Source organism: Vipera ursinii (genome assembly GCF_947247035.1).
Source record: "Vipera ursinii genome assembly, chromosome: 3".
Taxonomy (NCBI): Eukaryota; Metazoa; Chordata; class Lepidosauria; order Squamata; family Viperidae; genus Vipera; species Vipera ursinii.
Window position 1 is genome coordinate 66,479,842 of NC_139516.1, and position 9,668 is coordinate 66,489,509.

Here is a 9,668-nt window from a genome sequence, read left to right on the forward strand (position 1 = left end):
TCCAGGAAACATCTCCAGAACTCCTAATTTCTTCCTGTATTGCTGGAGGAAACCTGAAATGCTTTTTCTTTCTTCCTCATAATAATGGCATTGCTTTATTATAGTTAGATTTCTCTCCCTTCCCCCAATATCATAGCTAGATTAGTACACTGTTTTCATGCTGGAAAGTTCCATGGAAAACTTACTACAATACCTAAAATCTTTGAGGTGAACTAAGTTCCTGTTGACTCCATGTAGCTTTCTTGACAACAGTATGTAATTGGTTTGCCATTGCCTTCTGTTAACACCTCAATCCAGGTTCCAGTATTTCCTGGAAGACTCCTGTCCATGTAATAAATAGATCTAATCCAATTTCTCCTTTCAAGATTAGTGAAGGATCCAATTACCTTGTTTTGAATGGCCTAATTGCATTCCCAGAGAATTAACTTTCCCTAAGTAGAAAATAACTTTTAAGGAAAGTTTGTCATTTGTTCCCTAAGAACACACTCAGCAAAAAAAATAATAATAACCTTCTGGCCTTAAGCATATGTTTTCCTTTCTCCCTCTGAGTTTTGAGACACCCACCTCTTTGTAGTCTTGCCTTTCTTTACCTGCAAAGGGAACAGGCATCCAGCCACCATAAGTGAACTGCTTTTCACACTCATTGTAGCAAGGAAGCTGCTGTTACTAAGGACGCAGTGGTGTTGCTGGGCTGGGCAGAGCTTGTCATTCCATAGTCAATGTAGTGAGAGGCATGCATTTCAAATAATTAGATTAGCAGACTGTAAGTGTAGTGCATGCAATACCAAAGGGCACAAAAGGGAGATGGTTTTGCTTATCCACATGGTTGGCAAGCAAAATCTTTCTCTCCAACTTGCAGATTGCAAAGATTTAAAACAACCTCAAAAGGCAGAGACTGAATGGTACGATCAAATCAAGCAAGAACAGTTCACCCAGTGGTGGGATTCAGCCAGTTTGCACCACTTCGGAAGAACTGGTAGCTAATTTTTTGTTGCCCAGGCCCAGAAGAGACTTCCGGAAGCGGCATCCACACAGAGAACTGGTTGGTCACATATTTGAATCTCATCACTGAGTTCACCCCAGTGAAATGTAGCCTTTACTCCAGCCCTTAAACCACAGTGCTCAGATGATGCAGTAAAGATTAGTATTATTTATTTGAGTATATTAGCTGCCTGAGTCCAGTGTCCTCTGGACAGGTAATAAATGCTCTTCTTGATCCAAACAGATTAGACCAGGGGTGTCAAACTGCCCACCCATGGGCCGGATGCATCATCCGGAAGCCATGCCCACCCCATTGCCAGCAATGGCAAAACAGCTGCGATACGTCTCACGATGTCACGTGATGTTGTGAGTTTGACATGTCTGGATTAGACCAAATGTTGCTGTCCTTACATTCTTGCTAAATCAAAACTGAACTCTAAGGATTTAATGGAACTGAATTCAGAGTTACATAACTATTAATAATTGATAGGTTTGTGCAGATTGGTTAGAACAGAGGTCCCTAACCTTTTGGGCACAAGGGACTGGTTATGTGGAGAGGGGTCTTTCCATGGACTGGAGAGTGTGTGGTTTTGTGTGCTGCCTGCATCTCGTAGATGGGGCTTTGTTTGTGTGGCCTGGTTGCTGGCATGCCGTGGCCTGGTACCGGTCCATGGACTGGGGGTTGGGGACCCCTGGGTTAGAATATAGAAGGGTTATATAAAAAGATTGGGAGGGATGCTATGTCCATTACGAAGCAAAAAGTTTACAAGAACACAAAAAAGATTTTATGTGGGACATAGCTCAGTCCTAGCTTAACTATTTTAAAAATGGATGGAATTGTCTGTTAACACCAGTTCTATAATAATTGTAGGCAGATTGAGCTCTATATACTAACAAAAAGACAGGCACAAATGTTCCAGAAATTATATTATATATATCATGTATGTGATTTCCCCCACCCTCAATTTCATCCACAAAACTGTGAGGTAAATTAGGCTGAGTGAGTCCCTCCATTGAACCTGATGATTTAATGGGGATTTGTTCAGCATTTTAAGCCCTGGACAACAGTGACTGGTACCAATAAAGGAGAAAATTTGTAGCTCAGGATTGAAATGAGAGGTCCTTGGTGCTCTTTGAGCTTGGTTGTTTTCTTGCGGACGTTTCATTACCCAAATTAGGTAACGTCATCATCACTAGCAAGGGACACGGTGGCTCAGTGGGTTAGGATGCTGAGCTTGTCGATCAGAAGGTCGGCAGTTTGGCAGGTCGAATCCCGAGTGCCGCGTAGCAGAGTGAGTGCCTGTTACTCGTCCCAGCTTCTGCCAACCTAGCAGTTCGAAAGCACGTAAAAATGCAAGTAGAAAAATAGGGACCACTACGGTGGGAAGGTAACAGCGTTCCGTGCGCCTTTGGCATCTAGTCATGCTGGCCACATGACCACGGAGACGTCCTCGGACAAGCGCTGGCTCTTTGGCTTTGAAACGGAGATGAGCACCGGCCCCTAGAGTCGGAAACGACTAGCACACATGTGTGGGGGAACCTTTACCTTTACCTTATCATCACTAGCACTGCTGATGTTACCTAATAGGGCAGGGGTAGGCAACCTTGGCTCTTTTATGACTCATGGACTTCAACTCCCAGAATTCCTGAGTCAGCTGTGCTGACTCAGGAATTCTGGGAGTCGAAGTTCATGAGTCATAAAAAAGCCAAGGTTGCCTACCCCTGTAATAGGGTAATGAAATATCTGCAAGAAAACAACCAAGCTAGTTTTTGAAAAGCACTAAGGAGTCATACAACTGAACTGGGTATCTTCAGGATTTTTAAAATCAAGATATGGACTCTCATCATTATTAAACTGTATTAAAAAATTAAACAAAATGGATGCTTATCCTACAATAGATTCAAACCATAGTTCATTCCAGGATACCTGATTCCTTATATATGAAGGAAAATAGTCTTCTTGTTACTTAGTGTCAGTAATTTCCACCATCCCACCACCATATTTGGAAAACATGGCACACCTACCAGGCTGTATGTCAAGGAGAATCAGTACTTTCCTATCATCACTGCACGGATTTTATATCTCCTAAACTACTCAGCAATCTGTACTTTTTAACCTCACAAATTTAAGATTGTACCTTAACATTTGGGGGAAACAGATGGCTCCTGCAGACTGCCAACCTGTTGTTAAAAAGCATCTTCCAAGAATTGTTTTCTACCCATAGTCACTTAGCATAATTAACCTTTCATGTTGATTTAATAAACAGGAGCAAACATTTGCCATATCATATTAATAAAGACAGCCATTTAAAGATGCATAGGTTTTTTGTTTTGTTTTGTTTTCATTCTGGGAAATGCCATCCTTCCTTTGTTCTTGAAACTCGAAAAAAAATTATTCATGATACAGGTTGGCTAATGTTGCAAGTACTGCCAGTACTAATTGATGTACACAAGGAAAAAAAAATGTTAACACTGTTTTGCTTCTTTAAAAAAATCAGAGAAATCTTAAGGCAGTGTAGAAAAGATGATGATATTTTCATTTATAAAAGGTTCTGGACTTCCTTCTTGGAGGCATAGTTGTGTCATAACTGGATACTGTTCTGAACCCAAATCCCAGAAATCCTCATGGATTCTTATATGGGATAATAAAAGATATATCCATTGAAAAGGTGTATGATGTTTATGTCAAGGGAATTTTTCCATCACCACTTCCAAAACTTGATGCTCTGTGTTAATTCAGTGTGTCAGGAAAAAAAGAGAAAAAATCCCCTATCTCTGTCTGTCTATCCATCAATCATCTATCTATCCATCATATCTCTCCCTCCTTCTCTCCATCTAATCTAATCTAATCTAATCTAATCTAATCTAATCTAATCTAATCTAATCTAATCTAATCTAATCTAATCTAATCCAATCCAATCCAATTCAATCTATCTCTATTGGTGATGGGCATTGTTGATTGATGTTAAATGCAATGCATTATGGTTTTTTAAATTTTATTTTATGATTTTACTAATGCAGGAAAGAAAGAACTTCAAGAAGCTGGAATGAAAAATATTGTTCCATCTGTTCAAACACTGATTGGTATTTTGGGTACTGGGGGACTTTCAAAAGGTAGTGCCTGATTTTGTTTAAGCTCAAATCATTTTTAACACATGGTACAAATCAATTGTCAGCTTAACCTCCTATTGAAAATTGATGATCTGCAGAAACCCCCCCCCACATATATATGGATGGTTGAGAAATGTGATGTGTTTTTTAGGTAATTCATACTTTGCAAATCTATAAGTAAATTCAAATAGGCACAAAACTTTGCAATGAAATGCACAATACAAAATATGCAAAAACACATGTATAAAGTGATGCTATTTCCTAGTTACATTACATTACTACACAATTTTCTGTTTTTCTTTTTAAGCACTACCATTTTCTAATGAAATTGAGGAGTCCCGGCTAGGCAGTTTGACATTAAGTGTATCCAATGAAATAAACAATTGACTTTTAAACATTTAAGTTACCCAAAAGTGCTGCATAAAGGGATACAGATACTTTAGAACTGGGGCTGGGACTATTAATAATTGCAAAAATTAAAACAAAAAAACCACGTACAGTTATATGAAATTAAAACACTTAAACCAAACAAAAAATGATTATTTTTGAACATTTTTATATGAGAAGGAAGGCTAAGACAAAAAAAGAAGATACAGTAAGTAGCTTCTAGTGTCTTCTTCCAGAAAAAAAGAAAGATATTTTAAAACTTATTTAAACTTCTATGAAGAAAGCTATTTTTAAACTGTATGGCCAATAAAGGTACTTAACAGCACATCTGTTGGTAAGTATAAAATTGACACCACATCTGTTTATTGGCATGTGTGTAGCATGTTGGTAGAACATTTGGAAGATTGCAGTAAAATTAAGAATTTAATTACTTATTTTTTTCACATTCTGTGGCTGTGAAATTGCATTTAAAATTTACGATACATTGGCCAACTAGAAGTGTGATTTTTTTTTAAAATTACAGCATTTTAGCATCCTACTTTTGTTGTTTAGAGAGAGAGAAAAAATTACTTTTTCCTTCATTAGTTTAATCAAACAGCTTTCAAACTTCTAGTCATATATAAGTATTTCTTGCTTAACTATGGTGAGGGGACCGACAGTTGCATTGTTAAGCAATGCAGTTATAAAGTGTGATGTCAGGTGGCCACATCAATTTCTGATGACAATTGCAGCAATTCTAATTGCTGTCATTAGGGTGAATCCTGAAAGGTTCTGGCATCTTGAAGTCACGTGACTGACATTTGTCTTTTCCTGCTAGCTTTCCCATTGACTTTGCTTGTTGGAAGTCAGAAGTGAAGATTACAAATGGTGATAATGGGATTGAGGGTTGCCAAGTGCCCAAATAATGATCACATGGCTGCAAGAAGGCTGCAATGGCTGGAATTATGAAGAACAATTATAAGACTCCTCGTTTGGTGCTGTTGTAACTTTGAATGGTCGTTGAACAATGCTGAACAGGGACTACCTACTGCAGGGGTGTCAAACACAATTTCATTGAGGGCCGCATCAGCATTGCGGTTGCCCTCAGGGGGACGGGTGGGTATGGCCTGGGTGGGTGTGTCCTATTGGGTGGGTGTGGCTAGCGTGCATATGGCCTACTGGGTGGGCGTGGCCAGCTCTACATCGTTCACATCAAGGGTGCCTATGGGGGCCTGGGCAGGAGTGGGACAGATCTGAGGTTCTCTGGCAGAAGGAGGGTCTCTGGGCCAGGGCCAAGGCAGTGGGGGCCATTTCCTCACTGTTTCCAGGATGGCTTCGCGGGCCACATGAAACCACTTCGTGGGCCGGATCCGGCCCCCGGGCCTTGTGTTTGACATGTCTGACCTACTGTATATCTGAAATCACAGATTATATGGAAATAGAATAGAACCACTACAAATGACTTTTTCAGTTGAATTCCTAATAAGATTTTATAAATAAACAGTGAAACCTGCTTCATTTAATATGTTCAGTACAAATGCTGGCTTCCCAGTTGACCCTATGGCTAAATGCTCAATGCTATCTTCTTCAGAGTGTGCCTGTCTCATGACATGGGCCTGGTTGTCCCCAAGTAGATGAAGGAGGTATGGTTTGGGGAATACTGATCCACTGTTTTTGCTGAAAGAAGTTTCTGAGAGCAATACCAACAATGTTTTTGTGCAAGTTAATTTGAGAGAAAGCTGCTTTTTTTCCACACAAGGGAGAAGTACTTGTTCAATTGTTGAATGAGATCATTTGTTTTAAATGTAAATGTGTTGTGAAATAAGATCAAAACCTGGCTCTCTAAAGCTGATCTTAGATATCAATAACTTAGATATTCAAATTTAGGCATCAGTAACTTTTTTTTAAATTAAAAAAAAATCAAAATATGTCCTAAATGTTTTAAAACATGGGTGTCAAACTCAATTATCTCTTGTGACGTATTGTGATGTATTGCGATGTTTTTCCCCTTTGCAGAGCTGGGGTGGGCGTGGCCTGCATGTGATGCATCTGGCCCATGGGCCACCAGTTTGACACCTCTGTTTTAAAAGGAAATAAAATAAAGGGCTTAGAATCATTCATTTTTCTTCACACATTATTTCTGTGTATGTTGATCAAGAAAAAAAAGATGCTGGAAGTGAGCAGTTTGCAATCAAGGGATTTTTCCCCCCTCAGTCTAAACCACCCATATAAAAACAGAAAGTCGACTGCTGGTTTGCCATCGTGGCTGCCGCAGCCGCAGCCGCTGGAAGGTGAGCTCCATCTTCTGCGTTTGGTTTTGTTCCACTAGGGGACCCTGGAAAGGGTCAAAAGTCACCCTGTAGGGGTGATGAGCAAGGAAGGGACCCCCCCCTTGATTGTGGGAGAGCGGCAGCCCTTCCGCTCGATCTGGGGCAGCTCTCCAAACCAGCAGAGGAAAGACCAGCCATAGTAATATGGCTCATCATTAGGCTGCAGACAGCCGAAGTCAAATTCACCACCAAGCACTTTGAAAGCAATGCAGATGAAACTGGGTGAGATCTGATCTTCTCTTTCTCCTAAGTATTTTCTTTTCCTGTAAAAGCTGCCCAAAGTATCTTTCCCCCTTTGAGGAGAGAGGGAAGGGAATTTTTATCCCACCCTCTAATAGTGGTAACTGACTACCCAGGGAAATTAAAGCACTAAAAGAACAACTTTAATCTAATTGGATTTATATGTTCCTAAAACTTGGGGACCAAAAATTTTCTTCTTATTTTTTTTATTGAAAACTTTTACAGTAGATTTTAAACATAAATTGCCCCCGCCTTCCCATAAAACCCACCCTTCCCTCCCTTTCCCCCCCAACTTCCCCCCCCTCCCCATAAAACCCACCCTTCCCTCCCCCTCTACCCTCCCCCTGACTTCCCAGAGCTGAATACAGGGTATTGTATCTACCAAGCTTGAGCTAGAATATGCTATCTATAAATACACTTTAAATCCTATCACGCTTTAACTCCCGTTAAGCATAACTAAACAATAATACATCTTATTAAATTCTAATATTCATATGCTAAATAAAACTTTTTAGTCCCATATTTATTCAGAATGTAATCAATCCATCTTCTCCATTCCGAAATGTATCTTTGTTGCAATTAACCTTTCAAATATACTGAAATTTTTACCATTTCTACTAAGTTCGAAACTTTTAAAGTCCACTCTTCTATAATAGGCAGATCCTCCTTCTTCCAATATTACGATACCCAAAGTCTTGCTGCTGCTATTAAATTCAACATAAATTTAATTTCTATAATAATACAATCTGTAATAATGTCCAACAAAAATAACTGCAAAGAAAACCTTATCTTTTTCTTAAATATCTTCTACGTAATCCACCAAATTGTAATCCAAAAATCCCTTTGCTCTTATAGGTACATATATTCCAATTAAAAGTATATTCTTCCCTTCTATTAAGCTTTGTCGCCATCTTTTGCAGCTTGAAGCTTTCGGAACATATCTTGCAGATCCATAAACACCTGCCTCTTTGGTCTCACTCCTCCCACTGGTTTGGTATTAGTAGATTCTTGAGCTGTGATTTTAGAATACTGTTTCTGTTGTTCCTGTTGTTGTTCCTTTCGTCTGGTTGCAGCCCATGTCATTATTTGATCCTTTGGCTCTTGTAATAGTACCAGGGGCTGCGCAGTTTCCAAAGTTTGCTGTGCTTCTTTTACAGTCAGTGAGGTTATTTCTTCACCATACTGTATTCTTTCCATTTGAGGCTGTCGCGCTCCTTCTTCCTTTCCTCTTTTAAATTCTGGGAGTGGCGGTGAATCTACTTTCAGTACATTACAATAAAAATCTCTTGCCTTCAGAACTGTATTAAGATGATATCTTGTACCTACATAGTTCACCACCATCCCAGTTGGTATCTCCCATCTGAACTGGATCTGTCGTTTTTTAAATTCATCTACCAAGAAACCAAACTCTTTCCTTTTTTTTTGAAATTCTTGATGGAATTTCTTTCAAAATTAGGACCTCTTGATCAGCCACTTTAAATCTGTTATTATAAAAAGCTTGAATAATCGCATTTCTAATCGCTCTCTTTGTAAAATAAACAACCACATCTCTTGGTAGTTTTCTTTGCCTGGCAATCCAAGAGTTGACATGAAATATTCTATCTATTTCCCTTATAAAATCTTCAACTCGCCATCCCAATATAGGTGCCAGGGCCTTTGCGAATGTCTCTTCCAAATTTTCTTGTGGATTTTCTTTCAGACCTCTTATCCTCAAAGCAAACTCCATGTCTCTATTTTATATCATTACCACCTCATCATCAATCTTATCCATTTTATTCTCAACTTCACATATTTTAGCTTCCAATATCAAATTATTTTGGTTAATTTCTTCCACACGTTCATCCAAACGCTCAATACAAACTGCCAACCCCTGGCATGCCAGTAAAATATCCTTTCTTATTTCCTTATTTTTCTCACTAATGAGCTCCGCAATTTGCTCAGATTGAAGTTTTAACGCCTTTTGTAAGTCTTTTAATGTTAATGTTGATGAGGGTGGTGTGGGGGATGGCATTATTATGAATATGTTTGATTTATTGATTAACCCAGGCAATATATATATAATGGTTTTGATTTATTAAAGGAAATATTGTATTATTAAGTAGATGATTTAATATGGTGGGAAATAGATAACTTTTAGGAAATAGAACAAGACTATATTCAAATAGATAAAATGTGTATTTTGAATATTAGATTCTGTTATGAATTGACATAAGGGAAATTTTGGTTACCTAAAGCCTGGAAATTATAAATATCAAATGTTAAATTGGAATATTGATGGGAAACTAAAAATTGGAAAAAAATTAATAACAGGATATGGATTGTTTATGAAGATTGAATGTAAAAAGTAATTAAGATATGTATAAGCTAAAAATTTACTGATAAATGTAATGATGTTTTACTGAGTTGATATAATAAGAACTGTATTAGCTTAGATTCGAGATAGATGTTAAGGGGAAAAGAGAGAAAATATTTGATGTTCTAACTTGAGATTTGTACTAAAGATTTTTATGTTATCGAACTATTGATTAACCCAGCCACCATGTTGCTTTTTAAATACTTAAGTGTAAAATTGGAACATTAATAAAATATTATTTTAAAAAAACAATAACAGAAAGTCAAAGTTTTTAGACATTTAAAAAG